This window comes from Phodopus roborovskii, unplaced genomic scaffold (genome assembly GCF_943737965.1).
Source record: "Phodopus roborovskii unplaced genomic scaffold, PHOROB, whole genome shotgun sequence".
Classification (NCBI taxonomy): domain Eukaryota; kingdom Metazoa; phylum Chordata; class Mammalia; order Rodentia; family Cricetidae; genus Phodopus; species Phodopus roborovskii.
Genome location: NW_026126418.1, coordinates 68736624 through 68757447, shown reverse-complemented (window position 1 = coordinate 68757447; position 20824 = coordinate 68736624). Strand labels below are relative to the sequence as shown.

Here is a 20824-nt window from a genome sequence, read left to right as displayed (position 1 = left end):
GTTTTAAAACGAAAGGAAGCACTCCTACCCAGAGAGAGCCTGGGCCTCCTCCGCAATCCGCCCGCCGTCTTGGGCGGCTGGAATTCGGATTTGGGTGTGAGCTACCTGAGCAGAGCCAAGCCAGCCTCCCTAAGCGCACTGCGTCCCTGAGCCAAGCCAGGCAACCGGCAGTCCCGCCTCCCTCCACTCCCAGCTGGTGCCTGCCAGACCAATATCCAGCGTGGAGGCCCTGGCAGAGGGGCTTACTAAAGTCCAGAGGCTGCACATAGTGGGTGCTGCCCAAAGAAAGCACCTCCCCTAGAGACAAAAAGTAAAGTCCTGCCTGGGTGCACTACTGCCACCCTCCAGAGCTGTACTTTTTCTTCGCAGCATCCCAGAAGGTCTACAGACCTGTCCCACAGGAAGGCCAGCCCTGGTGCTCCTGCGGGGTCTGGGGAACCTGTCCTTCCAGGGCAGGAGAGAAGAAAGAGCAAAATTAGGGCACTAAATGTCCTGGACACACTAAGCCCCCTCCCCAGGCCTGTCCCATCACCTGTACGGTTCCCTTAGTGTGGCTTCTGGTGGTACACCTTGACCAGGGGGAAAGCCCCCAGACTCCTTCCTTGACAGGGCCTTGAGAATCTGCTGCCAGGCCGTGAGGGATAGAACTAGCTCTGTATCCACAGCAAGGCCAGAGAGCTGTTCTTAGCACCCCTGGACCACTCTCCCAGGGCCACACTTGGTGGCCAGTGGAATCTGTGGGCTGCAGACAGCCTGCCAACACTGAGTCTCAGAACAGAGAGGATAAGAATGGTTAGGGGCCAGGAGTGGCAGGGGAGTAGATAGAAAACTTCAATGATCCCTATTCTCCAATATTTTGGATCATTCATTCCATCAACAAACATCAGCAGAGTCTGTACTGAAAACATGACCCTGGGTTCTCAGGGAAGGTGAGCTCAAGACGGGCAGGGCAAGGGCAGACCCCAGCTCTGCCTCCCAGCTATCAGGTGGTCTAGCCAAGCCACTCTGCTCGGGTCCTCAGTTTCCTGATCTGTAAAGTGCAGACAATCCCACCCTCCTTACTGGGTCATTGGAATGACTAACCAGACAATATAGAGGCTAATAGGCCAGGAGGAGGGCTTGGCAGGTAAGTGGCAGTTATTTTGTCACAAGATAAGGAAAACTCACAGGCAAGAGTGGTCACACCATGACTACGGAAGCCATAGTTCAGGATAGAGCAGTGCGGGCAGAACCAAAGCACCACCAACAGGGACAGGAGAATGAGGCCCAGCCAGCCAGGGGCTCTGGTGACTTCCTGATGGCAGGTCCTTGAGCTGTGCTGTGAAGAAGGGACATGTTTGTCCGGTTGAGTCAGGATGACACACCCAGGTGGAAGGGCTGGCATAGCAGTGGCCTAGAGGTAGAAAGAAGCTGAAAGCCGGCCTGGCTGTCAGACCACAACACTCAGGTCAGCTGTGGGAAAGCTCAGCCCGAATGTCCCTAAGCCTGGCGATGGAATCTTAGGTCACCTCCTGGTGATGGACAAACTGACTCACTAGTGTTAAGCACCCTCCCCATCCCCACTCTCCCCCAGCCTTACCATTTGCTGTGGAAAGCTGAAAGTGATGGCAGACAGAGGCCTAAGCAGGCAAGTTTCCATGTGGGGACTTTAATTGGGGACAGGAACAGTGGAAGGTTCCAGAGGTAGTGCCTACTTCTAAGAAGCCTAGCCACTCCAAGGTAGTGGACAGTGGGGAACATGGGGTCCAGACCCTACTAATCTAGTCCAGTCTCACATCTAGTCTCAGAGACACAGAGGCTGAGCAGCTCTGAGCCTTGACTCTCTAATACGGGACAGGGACACAGGCAGGTACCCAGGACAATGGACAGGTAGGGTACTGAGGGAGGCCCTACCTCAAACCCTCCAGCTCTGGGAGGAAAAACATGAGCAGGATGCTTATTTCTGCAGCCACTATGTTCTGCCTTCCCCTCAACTGCCTTCCCCTCTTTGTAGGGGTGAACCCACAAGAACCTGCTAGAGACAGTGGCTGTCCCAGAGTAGTCAGGACCAATCTGACCATGGGAAAAACCACCCTGGCCTATGTACCACGTGCTTCAGTAGCCAAAAGCTGCTATGGTAATATCCTTCCACTTATGCCTACAGTCTGAGAGCCATTTGTTTTGTTTGTTGGAGGTTTTTGTTTTTGTTTTTTAACTCCGTGAAGGATGCTTTTTAAGATACCTTGGCCCTTTCTCACACTGCTTCAGCTCAGCCTTGTTAACAATATAGGGATTGCCTGGTGAATGGAGTTTTTAAAAGCCAGTGTTGCTGGGCACCCTGAGGCTACATTAGACAGACATCTGGGGCCCAGTAGTTCCTGGGACTCAAGGGGGACTGGGCTATCCCCATTCCATTCCCAGTGGAATATTCTTGATCAGGAAGTTCAAATCCTGAACTAGTGGTAGATAGCAGAGGGCTGAGGTGCCTAACCCTCAACAAGGTAGACTAGAAGCTTAGCATTCTGCCAGGCCCGCTTCTGACCCTAGCCTACACAGTCCCTTGGTCACCTTCCCTATGGTTCAGTTTGGGGTGACCATGAACCAAGCTGGATGATGGTAGGTGAAGCTCAGAGAGACAAGGTCATATGCAGCTGTGACCAGCACAAGGGTCCAGACTCAAACCCCTCTTCATGCCTGCCCTTCTAGAAGGTAAGGGGAAAAGCTGTTTGGCCCCACTTGGACTCCTGTGTGTCCTGATTGTTGGCCACAAAGGATGGTGGTGCCTCTGGATTAGAACCTTGAGAAAGAAAATGTCCTCAGTCCCAGGGGGCTCCTTATGCCTATCGCCAGCAGCAGAGAAGCACAGGGAGGCAGACAAAGAATGCTTATGATCAGGACCTCTGTGGAGAGGGAACAGGATTAGGGGGTAGCTGTGAGCAAGAACCTGTGAGTTTCAGAGACTCCAAGCCAAAGGCCAAGTTAAACCTTTGCAGGGGTGCTTGGGGGGAAGTGGAGAGACAAGGGTAGATGAGAGCCCTGAGAGGAGAGTGCTTCTGTTTCTCAGGTGCCAAGTCTGTAGCACACTTCAAACACCATCTCCTCCATTGCCTTCCCAGCAAGGGAAGGCCCTGCTCCCTATTCTGTAGGTAGGGACATTGAGGCTGATTTAGCAGAGACTCACTCTGGGTCCCACAGTGGACCCAGCACCATGGACACCAGCCAGTAGCTAGATTTCCAAAAATAAATAAATAAATAACCCAGAAGACTGCTGGTCTCACATACCTACAGCCAGTGAGCCACAACACCTGCCTTCCCAGAGGGTGTGGATCAGACAGACAAGGCAGGAGATAGCAGGTAAGACTGGAGACCAGAGACAAAGGACGCTGATGGACCTAGAGAATGGGATGCCTGGGAGGTACCAGGAGGAGGTCAACTCTACTGTAGCCCTCAGACACGGGCCCTCTTCGAACTTCGTTCTCTTCCTCTGTAAGATAAGAAGACATGATCAATGAATCACGGAGGACATTTTGATTTAAGATGAGATGATGACCATGGACAGTAGATGCTAACACATCACAGGAACTCCCAGCCTTGGACAGGATCCCTGCCTCACCTGAGTCCAGGCAGCATACGCTCGCTGCCTCCTGCACCCTGCCCCTCTCCACACGTAGCCCATCAAGCGAGGAGATAATGTGTTTTATCGGGGCATTTATTATCGAAAATTGCTCCATAAATTTCCTGTTCACATACATATACATACGAACTGGATAAATATTCAGAGAAAAGACTCTCTGCCCAATCCCCTGATGTCGCCAACTTGCCCCCATAAAGATAACGGGAAATGATTCATAATATTTATTTGACAGACATGATATGAACCGTAATAGTCTGTTGGGATTAAAAATATCCGTCTGTCTCTGTCATCCACCAATGTGGTTTAAATATTATGTATGTGGCCACTGCGGCAGCAGGAGAGGCGAGCGGTTATTGATAGCGCCATAAAGAGGCGTCATTTTTGCATTGAAGAATGGGTAAAGTAACCCTGGAGTTTGCTGGGTTTGCTTCTCCTCAGGACTTGCATCAGGAGAAACTGTACTTAAAGTGCTGCTCTCCCATGCCCAGCCCTCCAGCCAACGAATGAGGCAAAGACACACCCCAGCACACATCATCCAGCCAGTGTTGGCTCACATGGCCCAGGAGGGGAGTCCTGGCCAGGCTCCAGGCTGCAGCTCAGCCTAGGAGGCTGCCATCCTGCCTCTGAAGGTATGGAACCAACTTCAGGACATGGGAATGAAGACCCTGAAAGGCCCACACTTTCCTCCTACTGGTCAGGCTGTTGCCAACCTCTCTGCCCAGCCCAGAGCAAGCAGTACTTCTACCCCCACCCAGTTTACTCAGCTTTAACCCCCTCTCCAGCTCCCTTTGCCCTGGGGATGAAGTCCAGACTCGTAGCAAAACTCACGAGGCCTGCCCTCTCCCTCCCTCCCTGAGTCATCTCCTCATGCACACCAGCTCTACCCACAGCCACCCCTCCTCAGGCTAGCTGAGAAGGAATGGCTGCCCCACATCTCATCTACACTGGCCACTCCACATTTTACCTGAAGGCCCAGCTTCCAAGTGATACCCACAACAGTCTGCTGACCCCACCCACTTGCCCATATATACATGTCTACACACACACACACACACACACACACACACTCCTGTATTTTAACTCACTGTTGGCACACTTGCAATCCAAAGTTCTCCACGTTCCCCACCAGACAACATCCCAGCACTTAGAAAGCTCATGGAGGGACACAGGGGCATTGTTTTGAAGAGGCCTGAGAAAGGCTTTTCCAATCCCTACATCACAGTCCTTTTCCACTTAGCCCTCCCCCAAAAGACATCTATCAGTACAGTTATGCCCCCCCACCTCAAGATCTAGGTCCCTCCGAGATAAAGGCCCATTTACTCATGAAAGATTTTAGAGGTTTGGTTTGGAGAGCAGCCACTGGCCTGCCCCTGAGACAGTCTCTGAGAGGGGGTAGCTTTACCCCCCCACCCCACCTCATCCTAGGCCCCTAGTCCAGCCCCCCATCTTGAGTCCCAGAAGACAAGACAGCCGCAATTCCTGGAGGAGCCCAGTCCCTAAGCTGATGAATTACCAGCCTATGGTGACAATTGGCCTTTGTTTGTCCCTCTAATAAGGGTCCCCTTCCCCCAAAAGAGCCTCTTCTTAGCTGAGACACAAGAAGGGGCTGTCCTGGAAATGAGGTCACCCGGAGGAGGTCAGACAGATGCCTGCAGTCAGCAGGCCTGAGAGCTTAGCCCCAGGCCTCGGAGCCTCCCTGAAGCAAGGGAAATACCCCAAGACAGGTCTGTACTGCCCAGAGCATCACTACGAAGCTAAGGGTCCGCACTGGCCTTACACCATGCCACATGTGTGAACACTCACTACACCCCACCTGGTTGAGTCTAGTCTTCTAGGGTATCTGCTCCTCTTCTCATATTCCTAGCCCCCTGCTTTGAAGCACTCACATGTGGGGCTTCCATGAGGTCCCTGCTCTCAATATGTACTCACGACTTGAAGGTTCCTATTGTCCTAAACTAGAGCTTCCCTTGGGCAGGACAGCCCTAGGCTGCAGGAGCTCTCTGCTTCCTTCATAGGAAGGGCCTATTGGAGCCCTTCCCCAGGGCGATGAAAGTCCAGAAAAGGCAAAGGCAAAGAGATAGATACAGAAGGGAAACTGCCTTAGGACTGTGGGCTGCACAGGCGCCCAGCAAGCAACACCATCTGTGAATGTCCTCGGTGTGGAAGGCGGGAATCAAGTAGAGGGATCACACCCTGCCTGAAGCTGCCTGGGGACCCTGGACCTTGGTTAGTATGCACTGGCCTCTGAGTCACCTGATGGACACCCCTGTAGTAACAGATTTAGAAGGAATCATGATCTAGAAAGAATCCTAACATCCCAGCTTCTTGTCCTATAGACATTCAGGAATGAAAGCCAAGGCTCCCCCCTCCCTTCCACAGCAGCAGAGCAGGGAACAAGCCCCTCTCTGTCAGTTCTGTACTCTCCTTACCTGGCCATGCACTATTAGTAGTTATTTGGAATTTTGTTATTATTAGGGTATGTTTAGCCTTGGAGACAGTATGAAATCTATTTTTTTATTTTTTAGTTTTTCCTAGTGTCTTAGCCACTGTTCTATTGCTCTGAAGAGACACCATGACCAAAGAAATGGTTTAATTGGGGGATTGCTCACAGTTTCAGAGAGTTAATTCACTATCTTCTTGGTGGAAGCATAGCAGAAACATGGTGGCGCTCATGCTCGTGACACTGGAGAGTTGAGAGTCACATCCTGATCTGCAGGCAGAGATGCTAAGAAGGGGCAGGGGACTGGGTCTGGGATCAGCTTTTGAAACTTAAAGCGCTCCCTCCAGTGACATGTTTCCTCCATCAAGGCCACACCTTCTAATCCTTCTCAAATAGTATCACTCCCTGGTGACTAAGCATTCAGATACATGAGCCTCTAGGGGCCATTCTTTTTAATTTTTTTAAGGCAGGGTTTCTCTGTCCTGGAACTAGCTTTGTAGACCAGGCTAGCGTTAAACTCACAGAGATCCACCTGACTCTGCCTCGCAAGTGCCGGAATTAAAGCCATGTGCCACCACAGCCCTCGGATTAGGGTTATTCTTATTCAAACCACCACACCAATCACATTCATGCTAAATCCAGACACAGTGGAGAGGTGTTGGGACCTCAGGTCTATGGGGTTCAGGGTCAGATCTATCTGGGCATGTACCCCTCTCTGCTGAACAGTCAGGTTTGAGGTATCAGTGTCCATCTCAGATAGGACTGACCATGTAGCACTCTCTCCATCAAATGATGCAATGTCTCTGAACCTGGCTTGAGCAAATGTTCTACCCATGGTATGGGCAGCAGGATCCTGAGATCAGGTTGGGGGAAATTCTCTACAGTGCAAGAGCTGGCAGTTTTGAGAAGGACACATTTGTTGGGACTGGGCCACATCTAAATCATGTGTCTGGAAGCTTTAAGATCACTCTAGTGATGATACCCTTGCCCCAAACTTCATGGCACCATGGCTGCCAGACAATGCAGGTCATGTGAGCTGAGTCTATCCAAGGATGTAGCCCTTAGGGTTTGAGCTGCCCATAGTTTGTTTGGCCTCTGGTCTCAACATTTAAGTTCTGTACTTGGAAAACCAAGGGGGAAGCAAGTGCCTCTCAGCAGATCTGGGAAGCACTCAGCTACTGATCGGCTAAGAAGGGCACAAGTTCCTGCTGTCAGGTAGCCGCAAGGACAGCAGCAGAGAGGTGAACTCTGCTTTGCCAATCACACACAAATTCACAGCTCAGCTGGGAATGAGTGTGAATACCTGGGACAGCTGGCTATCTATTACTGCACCGTGTAGACTGCCCCTGTGGCCAGCAGTGCAGAGGAGCTGGCCAGCCACAGGGGCCCTGCATATCCTCCTATGAGCCCATGCTAGAATCACTACACTGCAGTGCATGGGAAAGCAAAAGGCAGCTTAGATGTACAGACAGTGGAATTCCAATCCCCAATACATATGGTAAAGTTTGGAAAGAAATGCACTTCACCCTACTCACTGATGATGGTGAGGCTGTATAGAGAGTCTGGGCTTGCACATCCTTCTCTATGCTCTCCCTCAACTTCTCCAATTAATTTTATTACTTTTACAATCCAGATATAGTCTTGGACCCCCATACCCCACAAAGTCCAGTATGAGATCTAGTAGGACAGCATCGTACCCCACCTCAGCTACATTGCCCTTTGCTCCATGTAACCTCCAGAAGCAGTGTTCAAACCCCAAGGACATTCTTTTCTCTTGATAAGCATCCCCAGTGCCACAGGCCTTCCTCAGCTCTGATCAGCCCACCCCAAGGGCCAGCACCCCTCTGAGAGCCTGCAGAAACTCCAGTGTTTCATAAGAAGGCGTTCATCCTTCCCTCTCCATGCTGCAAGATTTATCTGATCTGCCTACCCTGTCACTGGGCCAGGCAAGATTAATAATGCACTTAATTTCACAAGCACAGAAGGTTGCATCTAAATGGCCAAAATATTTGGACCACAGCATGACAAGTGAGCTCATTTCGGTGGTTTTAAAAGCTGATGCAGACATGACTTGGCTTGGTTCACGGTTGTCTTGTGCCAACACAAGTGAATGGCTCGCTCTTCCAGGAGGAAGGCGCCCTGGACCCCAGTGCTTCAGACTCCAGCAGTGAAACACAATACCCTCAAGACCAGCATGCCGGACTCAAGAATACCATACCCTAACACCTCAAATCTGAGTGATCTTTGCTGTAGTACCCCCAAACCAGAACCCTAACCCCAACATGCTAGACCCAAAATCTCCAGATACCAGCATTCTCAATTCTATTAATCCAGATCCCAGCACCTCTTACCACAGCACTCAGACCTCAAAACCCACAATCCTAGACTCCAGCAGTAAGAACTCCAATACCTCAGCTGTCAACACCCTGAACTCAGTACCCCAAAGCCCAGCACTCCACAAACACTTCCCAAAAGAAAGAATGGAGGGTCAAGGGTGAATGCAACAAGGAGTGGCCACTGTATGGCATATTCTATGACACACTGGTATTAGACACATGTTCTGTGGACCAGGTCCTATCCAGGACAGATAAGGAACCCAAGGCACAAGAAGATAAGGGGGAAGTGACATCAAAGGGGGACTCTGGGGCCTCCTGCCCAAGCAAGACTTAGGACACCCCATAAACTCCCAGGCCCCCCTTGGAGGTCTGCTCTCCCTCACTCTCTGATTTTACACATTATAACTGAGGCCCTAAGAATAGGGGCTTTCCCAAGGCTATCCAGGGCTAGGACCCCCAGCAGCCCCAGCTGTTGCCCCTCCCCTGGGCTACCCTATCCTGTTGCTGTCCCCAGGAAGTCTTCAAACTGCTTTGTCTGGAGCCACTGGACACGTGCCCTCCAGAGACACACACAAGCAAAGCACTAACAGGATTTGTGGTTCCACCATTTCTGGGATTATCCTTCTGAGGCTGAAGAGGAATTAGTACTGACCCCAGCCCCCTACGCCACTCCACGGGCATTTTTCTGTCTCAGTCATCTCTCCTCTGGGCTAAGCTGCACACCCAGCAGTCAGGCAAAGGCTCTAGCTGGTTATTGGCTCTTCTGTGAGTTCCCTAGGCCTCTGTCCTGTTACCAGGGGGTCCAGTCTGGCAAGAGCAGAGAGATACCTGGGCGTTCCTGATGCTCTGTGGTTAAATCCCAAGTGCAAGGCTAGGGCCAGCATCGTGGTTCCAAGAACCTTCCCTCCATCATCCAGCAGATTGCAGAGCCTTCAGTGAAGGATGGCATCCATCAGGAGAGGCAGTTTAAGAGGGCATGGGTGCTGGAGAGGGTGCGGAGAACCCTCTGGGTACACTCCCAGTTGGAGGGCACTGCAGAGAATAACTGAGCCTGCCATCTCATTGAGGTGGGCTCCTCATGGACAACAACACTGACTTTCCTTAGACCCTTCATCAGAGGTACCCACTGTGCTATGACTGTCCCCAGGGTTCATCTGAGGCGCCTGAGAAGTTCTAAGCATGTGTCTAGGTTGTCACTACCTCAGGGGCTTTCTGGTTGGCCCCAACTGACCCCTGTAGCTGGATATCCACCCCAAGTTAGGTTGACACTCACACAAGTGAGGGATCTGTGGCTTAGCCTATGAAGACTGACTGACGGGCCAGGACTCCCAACCTCTTACCTGAATGCCCTGGGACACAGCCTCAGTTTCTCCGCCTGTGCAGTGGACTGTAATAGTAGACAAGATTTGTAGCACAATGTTCCCTAACAGCAAATAATATTCAGCTTTTGACATATTTTGTTTTGTTTCTGCAGTGCCAGGCAAGGCATTGAACCCAGTGAGTGCTTCATGCTTGCTAGGGAAGCCTCTACCACTGAGCCACACCTCCCAAACAAAAACATATTTGCTTTAAAAACAAATTAGAATTTGACTGTGAGAAGGAAACACTCAAAGACTCACTCAATTCCTTCTGCCTAACCAAGGAAGGAGGTGACACACCCCATCCTGATGGATGGCCTCCCTGGCCCCCATCTTTAGTGTTCCATGAGGTTATACCCTTTGACAGTAGAGAGTGTGGCCCCTCCCCAGCTGGTACCTCCAGCTGGACCACCAGCTGGGGCAAGCGAGTATCAGGCTATGTCTGCATCTATGTCCGTCAGAAGTCAATGATGCAGATGACCACCAAGAGCCACCCAGGGCACTAAAAATGGCCATGACTTTCACCACAGTCAAACCTGTATTGTATTGGCCTCTGGGCTCCAAGCCTGGACAAGATTCATAGTGCTTCTCTGTTGCTATCTGTCCTCTGTGGAGTTGGGGCAATAAAGCCTGTGCAGGGGTTGGAGTGGGTGTTCTTTGGAAACAGTGACAGAACTGACAATGCTCAGGCTAATCAACAGAAAAGGACTGGGCACAGGAACATACAGAACTTAGGATGAAAACAATGTCACTGCAGACAATAAACAGGATGAGGAGATCACAGCGAGAATGGACCTTCAGCCTCAGCACTAGAAAGGCAGCTCCGTTTTTAAGAGCATGTGATGCTCTTGCAGAGAACCTGAGTTCTGTTCCCAACACCCATGGCAGGTAGCTCACAGGCAATGTAACTCCAGTACTTGGAGATCCAATGCCCTCTTCTGGGCTCTGTGGGCACCTATATTCACATGCACCTTCACACACACACACACACACACACACACACACACACTTTAAAATAATAAAATAAGCTGGGAGGTGGTGGCACATGATTTTAATCCCAGCACTCAGGAGGCAAAAGCAGCCAGATCTCTGTGAGTTCAAGGCCAGCCTTGTCTACAGAGTAAGGCCCAGGACAGGACAGGCTCCAAAGCTACACAGAGAAACTCTATCTCGAAAAAACCAAACCTAAAATAAAATAAATGGGGGCTGGAAAGGTGGCTCAGTAGTTAAGAGCATACTGCTCTTGTTGCAGAGGACCTGGATTTGGATCCCTGGTTCCCAACATCCACACCAAGCAGATCAAAATCACCTATAACTCTCACTCCAGAGAATCCATAATCCTCTTGATTCTGCAGGCACCCGCCCTCTCATGGACACACACACACACACACACACACACACACACACACACAATTTGTAAATGAAATTTTAAACAAATGAAAATGTTATGCATATTTTAGAATCCTGAAAAGATTCTCATGACATCGACACAAGAGCTGAGACAATCCAGTAGAGACCTTGTGACAAGAAAGCTTTGAAGAGGTGTGTCCACAGACACCATATAAAAAACTAAGTACCAACCCCAACACCAAATACAGATGTTCACTTGAACTAGATCACAGAGGACTAAATGGGAAATTAACATTAAAAGGCTCCCGAAAAGAAATAGATGATGTCTTTGAAAACTTACGGTAGCAATGGAACACAAAAACCTTGAATTCTTTTTTAAAGGTAAATTGGACTTTATCAAAATTAAAAGCCTTCATTCTGCAAAGTATGCCATTCAAAACAGAAAATCAAGACACATGTTGACAGAAAATATGTGCAAGGCATACATCACAACGATGTATGTGTGTGTATATAATATATAAAGAGAAACATTCGGGTGGTCACAGTGAGGTAGGAGACAGGCCGTAGCTTTGGAGGCCCTGGCGATCCAACCTGCTCCTGCCACGTGTGAGCGGCATGACTTCACTCCATCGGCCCACTACTTCCTCAGCAATGAGAGGGAGAAGAGAAGAGCTGTCACAGGGACACAACAGCTCCATCTCTGTGAGTGACAGGCTCCATTAGGGGAGAGAGATCTCAGTGGCTACCAACACTGCAGGTGCTGATGTCCACGGTGTAATCCAAGGCAAGTGTGCCCCCTGTGTGTGCTCATGGTATACATACTCAAGTGTGGGTATGTGTTCACAGTGGGCCTGCCCATAGTGTGCCATCCATTTTGTGGGTACCATTAGACTACATGTGGAGTGAAAATGAGGCCAATGATAAGCAGACTGAGGGACAGAATAACTCCACAGTCACACCCTGGAGGGTAAGAATACACATCAGACCTCAAACCTCAGAGGATATAGTGACTGCAGAAAGAGCTGTCAGATCAGGACATCTGGGGCAGAAAGCAGATACCCAGAGCTTAGGAGGTTGCGGTAGGAGTCAGTTGATGGTGAAGGAGCCTTATGTCAAAGCCACTTAGGGTTTGGGTTTGTAGTCCAATTGATAAAGTGCTTGCCTAGCACTCATGAAACCCCAAGTTCAATTTCTAATACCACACAAACCAGGTGAGGAGGTACATGCCTGCAGTTCCAGCTGTCAGGAGATGGATGTGAGAGGGTGTGGAGGGCTCAGTATCATGCTCTGCTATATAGTGAATTCAAAGCCAGGCTAAACTATGTAAAACCCTGTCTCAAAAACAAAAAAGAAAGAGAGAAGTGTCTGGTACACATCCTTACCCTCCTGTGTGTGACTGTAGAGTTACCTTGTCCCTCTATCTGGCTGTTTATCCCAGGCCTGGTGCCTGCATGACCCATGATGTCCCCTGAGCCCACCCTGGCTCCATATTGCACCCCACAGTGTCTGGAGCTTTCCACACAAGGGCTTACAAAAGATAGCCCTAACCTTGCTGAATACAGTAAGCAACAAGTTTTCACCTGGTCCCCACATCCACAGCTTAGTATTTTACTCCTTTCTCCTTCAAGCCCCCAAATAAAATGTAAGGATCTATTGCACTGGGTGTGTCCAATCAGAGGAGACTTTGAGCTTTGCCCTGTTGGGAGGCGTTAACCCTCTGTAGGGGAGGAGCATGTTCCAAGGAAACTGCATGTCCCTCTTAGGAAGGGATCAGAAAGGTATCCCTCATCCTTAACTAAAGCTCATTCCATTTCTACAGTGTAGCCCCATGACATAACAAGGATACAGTCTCAGAGTCCTGCAGACTTTGTATCAAATTCCAGCCCCTAGCATTAACACTATGGTCCAAGTTCTCATTTGTGTCAAGCCCCTTCCCCCAGGTAAGTTCTGAGGCTCTGAAAGACAGAATAGCAAGACAGTGCTGACATCCTTCCCCTCTAGCTGGTATAAAAGGGAGCTGGCACTGCCCCCTACCCTTTAGGGGCAGCTTTGGGCAACAAGCCAGAGCCTTCAAGGGCTTCTCATCCTCAAGGATCAACATCAACCCCAGAACTGTATGGGTGACGCCCCCATGCCAGTCCCCTCCTTGTGAATGTCCTGCTTGGTGCCACTATGGTATCCCAGTTATAGCTCTTGGCTCACACTGGCTTTTTCTATGGAGATTTTTTATAGTTCTGTAAATGCTGTTCTCAACGTATACTGCCTTTTCCCTTGGAGGTACCCAAGTGTCAAAGCATTTTTGTGCAAAGGAGCCCCCATGGCAAGGCAAGGCCAGGCAGGGCTTGGGCCTGAGATAGTGAGCTGAACTGCTACCCCCAGATGCCATGCTCATCCAGAACATGGCTCAGAACCTGAGGCAGGCAAACATACTGCCTCAGTGTCTGCTGCTGTGCAGCATAGGGCCCTATATTTAGGGGCTCACAAAGACAGTCTACTGTATTCCAAGACTGTATGAGTCAGGACTCCCACAGGGATCCAGTTAACGGGTCCTGACATGGTATTCTAGACACATGTTCACAGATATCCAGATGGCAAGCTACTCTACAGGGTTGACCATGGCTTTCTTAATGGCATGATCAGATGGCTCAGCTCAATGGGTACTGTCACCTGACTCAGCTTTCTCAGTACCGTGTCAGGGAAAGTGGACTTCTGAGGTCTCTGCTCGGGTCTCACAGAATGTCTTGAAAGGCCTGGAGAGGGAGCTTCAAGTCTTCCTCTCACCTAGCCTTAGAAATCATGTTGGCATCATTTCTATTGTAGCTTATTGGTTCAGCAAGCTGCAGAGCCACTCAGAATAAATGGAAAAGTACTAGACCCCAGCTCTAATGAAAGAGCTCTATGCAAGGCTGTTTCTTCATTGGCTGTATGGTGAGCCAAAAGAAAGGTGTCTTAGCTTATTACCATAAACAACATTCTTTTCTTCAGCATTATCACTACCATTGGCAGCACCATCACCATCCACACCACCATCAATGCCCTCAGCACCATCAGCATCAGCACCATGAAAATATCAACTTCATCTGCATCATTAGCACCATCACTATTGGCATTCTCAAAGCTATTGGCATCACTATCACATTACCATCCACAGCTCAGGAGTACCACTACCACCACCATCAGTGTCAGCACCATCACCATCACCATCAACATCAACATCACTATCTACTCCTAAGCATTACCAAATCACTATCAGTATATTCACCACTATCACCACCAGCATCCTTTTTAGCAACACCATCATTATTATCATTATCATCATCACCAGTAAACATCACCCTCAAAATCAGCAGCAGCATTGATACCATCAATATCACATAACCATCATCATCACCAACACTGCCAAAACCATCACCACCATTATTATCATCACCATCAATACCATCATAGCCATCATTTATCACTATCATCACCACTAACACTACCATAGTCATCACCATCAACACCATCAATATCATTACCACCAACAATGAACAACATTGGCTTCAATAACAATAATAATACCACCACCACAAACACAGTCATCATCATTGCCATCATTTCCACCAAAGGCAATAACACTCCCATCACTATCATAGTGACTGTTCTCCTTGTGCTTGTTTTATGTACTCTGGGATCATGAAAATACTGGCACAAAGTTGATGCATTTTGTACATACATGCTCCCCTAGGAGAAGCTCCTGGCTGCAGGTTGGTCTATCCCATGCCCCTCCTCAAGTGCTTTTTCTTCATGTGCCTACTCCTCTGTTCCTCACCAGAGTCTCCCACCAGGGTTAGCCTATGAATTATAATAGGCTTCTCATGGACATAAGTCATTATCTACAAACAAGAGTTAGAGGAATCAGGCATAGAGGGGCAGGCTGCAGTCTCTGGAGGCCCAGCCTCTTACTCCCAGGGTCCTCTCTGCTGAGCAGCTGATAGAGATCATGAAGTGGGAGGTAGGGGGATGCAGAGCAGACATTGTTAGTACAGTCTACACTAATCACGTTAATTGGATAATTGCCACTTCATGGTGTTTGGTGTTAACACAACCTTGAACTTGGCTTTCTTTCAGCAGCTTTTATCCAAACCTCTAGAGCAGGCAAGCTCTGGCTGGTTAAAACAGCTTCCTGCTCCCCCATACCAGGGGCCCCAAAGCCTCATTTTCTAGCTGGGGGACATGTGGTAAGAAAGGCTAAATTATCCTCCCGGGTCACCAAGTGACCCGTGGATGAGGTGACACAAGGAGCCCGGTGACTGCCCACTGCCTTAGGCTCTGACAAGTAAATCACCCCAAAGAGACCAGTGTGATTTCATTTCTATTCTATCTGCAGGAGGGGGGGAAAATCAATGTTTGCTAAATGAAAAGGAAAAAGATCAGCAGGAGGAAAATACATTTTCAACTCTTAATAGGATATCATCAACAGTGACGAGTCAGAAGTGGGGTGACAAAGCCCAATTGGCTGGGCTGAGGACAGGGAGTGACTTGACAGTAAAGGGAGGAACATGATCACACAGACTAGGGCAATGGGGAGAAAGCATAGGCTGAAGCCAGCAGGGGTGGCCTAGCTGGGGTGGCCAACACCTCCAGGCAGGTCCCAAATGGCTGTTCCCGCAGACAGAAAGGGAACCAGGAGAGATGGTACAATGGCTAAGTTATGGCGTATGTACTTATTCATGCAGAAGACCCAGGTTTGATGCCCAAAACCCATATGGTGGCTCACAACCATCTGTAATTCCAGTTCCAGGGGATCCAACATCTTCTGGCCTCTGGGACACACTGCATTCATGTGTGCACAAATTCATGTGTGTATACATGCACACAAAATACCCACAAGCAAAACAAAACAATAAAATAAAATAAAGAAGGGGGACCAGGGCATCCACAAAAAGATGGAAGGAAGAAAGCAATAAGGACATAGGCTCCCTGGCAGATGACTCCAGGTCAGGTATCCCTGTGGCATCTTCCTGTGCTCTCAGTATATTTCCAAGGACAACCTGGTGGGATAATGTATGCGAGGGTTATTCTCCCTTCCCTGAGTGACCAAAGCAGAGTTCTTCCTGCCCTAGAGCAATGGATGAATCATGGTTAGTAAGGGTTTAGTTCAACTCCTGATCCCCTTTCCCTTCCAGAAAAGATCCTGACTTTAGGGGTCGGGGGTATGACAGGAAAGGGTAACAAATCTGGACTAGGCAGTCAGAAAGGGCCTCCAGAGTAAGGAGGAATCATGAGTCTCTGGATGGCCAAGGAAAGAGAAGGAGAGCAACAGACATGAAGGCTGGGAGCCAAGAGAGTCTAGGAAGGCAAAGGATAGATGAGGTTTTCTTCAGGATCATTCTGAGGCAGGAGGTAAGCAGGGACAAAGAGGTCCTATGTAGACTTGACTGGGACAATGATACATGGCTTTCTCAACACATGCACACCCTACCCTTGCACACACCTTCACCTCCTCACCGAATCTCTCTAAAGCCCTTGCCCTCATGCACCTCTGGATCACAATCACAGGACTTTATCTTACTGTTATTGTCCCTGACATCAGAGCACCCAGCTCCTCTTTGTTAACCTCATTGTGAGTGTGAAAGTGTGTGTGTGTATATACAGGTATGCACGTGTGAGTGCATTGCACGTGGAGGTCAACCTCAGGTGTCAGCCCTCAACACTATCCACTTTATTTTTTGAGACAGGGTCTCTCGCTGGAACCTGGGATTCAAATATTGCCAGCAAACCTCGGGGATCTGCTTATCTTCTCCATGCCAACACTGAACTACAGACCCATCGGCACTTTGCTTTTCACAGAGATGCCAAGAATCTGGCTTGGGTCCTTGGGTCCTACATGGGAAACACTTTACCAACCGAGACATCTCCCCCCCCCCGCCATCCCCCCACCCACCCCCCCCCCGTCCCCAGTCTGTTGGTCTCATCTTGATGTCTTCATTTTGATCCAGCTTCTTTTTCCTTCCAGGTTTGTTTGATTCATCCTAATTCTGATCCTAATTCTGGATGCTCAGGAATCAATATTTCATGGGGACTTGAGATGGGTCTACTGTCTTCCCAACCAGCGGCCACTCTCCTTAGAAGAGTCCAGGCCTTTTAAGGTGACACACTCTCCTTGACCTGGTGTGGATGTCTCCTTCCAGAAACAGAACTCAAGAGGACTGTAGGGGGAGGGTGAGCCTTGAGGAGGCATCTGACACAGGGAAAACCTGACCCAGGTGCAGTGAGGGGGTTGTCCACGTTCAGAGGAACCGTGAGGCAAGCAACAGATGCCCAAATATTTTGAGATTGTTCCCGTCTTCCCCACTAAAACAGCTTTGCAAGACGTAAAAACAGTGTTTCTCAACCTGTAGGTCAAACAACCTTTTCATAAGCTTCGCCTAAGACCGTCAGAAAACACAGATATTTACATTACAATTCATAATAGCAAAATTACAGTTATGAAGTAGCAACAAAGATAATTTTATGGTTGGGGTCACCACAACATGAGGAACTGTATTAAAGGGTCACAGCATTAGGAAGGTTCAGAAGCCCTGCTGCAAAGTACTGTGCATGGGCACGCTAGGGGTTGTCAGATGAGTCCTCAAACAGGGACAATGGGCCACAGTGATTGCAGAGTAGTGTTGGGGAAATCAGCCTTTGACCATGCTTTGCTGGCTTCTCCTGATACTGGAGGACAGGGAGCTGTCAGCTCTACCCTCAGGACCAGCCTCAAAGAAACCAGAAGAGAGACTCCTCAGGATCCAGGGATGGCTCTGGCCATTCTCTTTGTGACTGTGTGCTACCAACCTTGGAGTTCCTTTAGCATAGGTCCCTCACTGCCACTGTCCCATGTTGAGCCATGCACAGGGACATTTCTGCCATCAGCATGAAGGTTTGTCAGCCTTCTGGCCTACTAAGTGGACAGTACTAGGCAGCTTTGAAAAACGTCACCTCTGCACCTCTGGCACAGGGACACTCCTGAGTTCAGTGCAGCATGGGCAGTCATGGTATGTTACCATCAATCTATCCCAAAGTTCTAGAAACTGCTGTGTCGGGGCTTGAAGGGGAGGCACACAGCAGCTGTGAAAAGTCTGGTTTTCAGTGCCAATATCAAGAGTTCCTACCCATGAACCTGCAGACACCAGCTAGTCCCGGTTATGGTTTACATCTATAGTGCTCCCCAAAAGACTCAGGTGTTGAACAATGAGTGCAGCAGTGTTCAGAGGTGACTGGATGCTCTGACTCTATCCATAGATGGGAAACTGGAGGAGGAAGGGCCTAGTTGAAGGAAGTGGATTACTGCCTTTGAAGAACAGGTAAGGATACTGCTCCCTCTCTCAGCATCTGCTCCAGAGAACATGGGATGCCATGGTATGAGGACACCGGAACCCCCATGGAGAGGCAATGGCATGGAGGAGCAGAGGTTTCCACCCCCAGCCCACTCCAGCCAAACTAACTTAGTCCCAGTAGACCTGCCCCACCCCAGTGAGGAGTCATTAATTCCTTCTGAGGCTGGAACTCCAACAATCTGAAATCAGCTTTCACTTGAGCCCACTTCCTAATAGTCCCACCATCCCTCAAAAGACTTATGGTAGGGACTGCATACCTAACACGCAATCCCCCGGGTGGTGAACACCTAAACCACATTACCCTTCCTTCACTTTTTTGTTCTCTTCAGGCCCTGGAATTTCGTGATGTCTCCCCATGTGGGAGGACATTGGTTTATTTATTCAACATTGGTTTATCCATTCAAATGCTATTCTTATCCAGAAACGATGTTTTACTGGGTAATTGGACAACCCAGCTGAACAGACACATAAAAATGGTCATGGCATCCCACTTAGGACATCTTAAAGAAATGGAGATTCTGCGCATGCCTTTAATCCCAACACTCAGAAGGCAGAGGCCGGCAAATCTCTGTGAGTTCGAGACCAGCCTAGTCTACACGTTCCAGGACAGGCTCCAAAGCCACAGAGAGACCCTGTCTCAAAAACCAAAAAGAAAAAGAAATGGACACACACACACACACACACACACACACACACACACACCCTACAGAGTCCATCATTCAAAGTACAGCTTTAGGTAGAGGTGTCCACAATATTCACAGAACTGTGCAACCATCTTCATTACCTAATTCAAGAACAGTTTTACCACTCCAAAAAAGAAGTCCCCTGTATCTGGCCACGGCTCCCATCTTGCCGTCCCTGGTCTCTGAGAACTGTTACTCCACCTTATGGATCTGAACGCTTCCTAAGAACAGAGAGACATTTTGCACAGGTGTGAAGTGTGTGTCATTTTTATGGCCAAATACTACTCAGCAAGCCACGTGTTAGTCATTGGTTATTGTTACTAGAGGTGTCCCACCCCCGGGGCTAGAGAAGTTGCAGAACCACTGTCCAGTCAAGATACTATGGACGTAGATTTCTATTTTGATCAAGCTTAATCTGAAAATGTGTCTCCGGTGGGAAGGCGTGCTGTGTGGGTGTTTAAAGGCTCTTGTCTTACTGAGTAAAAGACAGAATGGGTTCAGAGGCTTGAGCCTACTTCTTGATGTTAAATACCCCTGTTAGCTTGGGATGGAGTGACACCAAGAGGTCAGGGGTCGGAAAGGGCCCTTGCCAAGACAAAGCTTCTCTTGACCCCTAGCACTTGACCCAGTCACTGAGCCCCTGAGCCCCAGAGCCGCAGGGACCAGGCAGGGTGCTTCCCTGCTCCTGCCAGGCAGAGCTGGGGGCTGTGATTCAGGCTGCAACTTTTCTCAGTTCCTCAGTCTCCTTATGGAACAGAGGACATGGCTGCCACACCAGAGGCTGCTGGTGGAGTCTGTGTGTGACACCAGGAAGCTTAAGTTTTGTGTCTCCAACACAAATGTGAATAAAGAGCCCACAAGGAGTCTGGTGGAAGCCAGCCAAGTACTGAGTGCTGGGGATTGAACCTAAAGACTTGTGCAAGCGGCTACCCTCAGCCCTAAGTGATATGATCAAGGAGGAGGAACAAAGCCTCACTGGTGTGTTCTGCCCAGGTGGGGGTTGGGCAGGTGTCCTCTCTGTCCTCCCTCCCCCACCCCACCCCACCCCACACACACAAAGGCTGGGCACAGAATGGACCCCTCCCTTCACAAATGGCCTTCTCCTGCTGGAGCCGGAGGGAGCAGAAAACAGAGAGACTCGAATAACTGGAGAGTCAGTGGTAGACTAGGTCCTGGGGAAGGAGTCCCCAGGAGACAAGTCAGCAGGCACCCTGCCATGAGTCCTTATGGACCTCATCCACTGGGCTCTGCATAGCACACCAGAGCTCCAAAGCTGGGCTGCATAGAGGCAAGGCCTTTCCCATCCCAGCTTAGGCCATCTATCTTGGTCTATTCCTATTAAAATACATAATAAAAGGGAGAAAAGGCTGGGCCAGAGGGTGAAAGGGAGAAAAATGATGTGGCTGCTGGGCCTTTGTTTGTCCCTTCCCTCCTCCCCCCAAGATCTCGCGCAGGGAGGAGAGGAGGAGAGAAGGGGCCCTAGGCTGCTGCAATCTACGCAGGGAGGTGGAGCTCTGGGCTGACCCTGTGGGGAATCCAAGCTCCCCAGGCACAGGCTGTTTCTGCCTGGGCCTGCCCCACCACCAGCAGCCTCAAACACACAGCTGCTTAGATCCCCAGATGAGGAGTGCTCCACCCCTCCACAGAAGCAGCTGTGCAGCCTCAAGCCAGTCACTCTGAAGA

At 49.6% G+C, this 20824-nt stretch overlaps 1 protein-coding gene across 1 annotated transcript in view; it reads right to left on the bottom strand.

The window, feature by feature from the left end:
* The window catches only part of Rxra (retinoid X receptor alpha), a 181292-nt gene that overhangs the window by 85869 nt on the left and 74599 nt on the right, over window positions 1–20824 (bottom strand). The window lies entirely within an intron of this gene.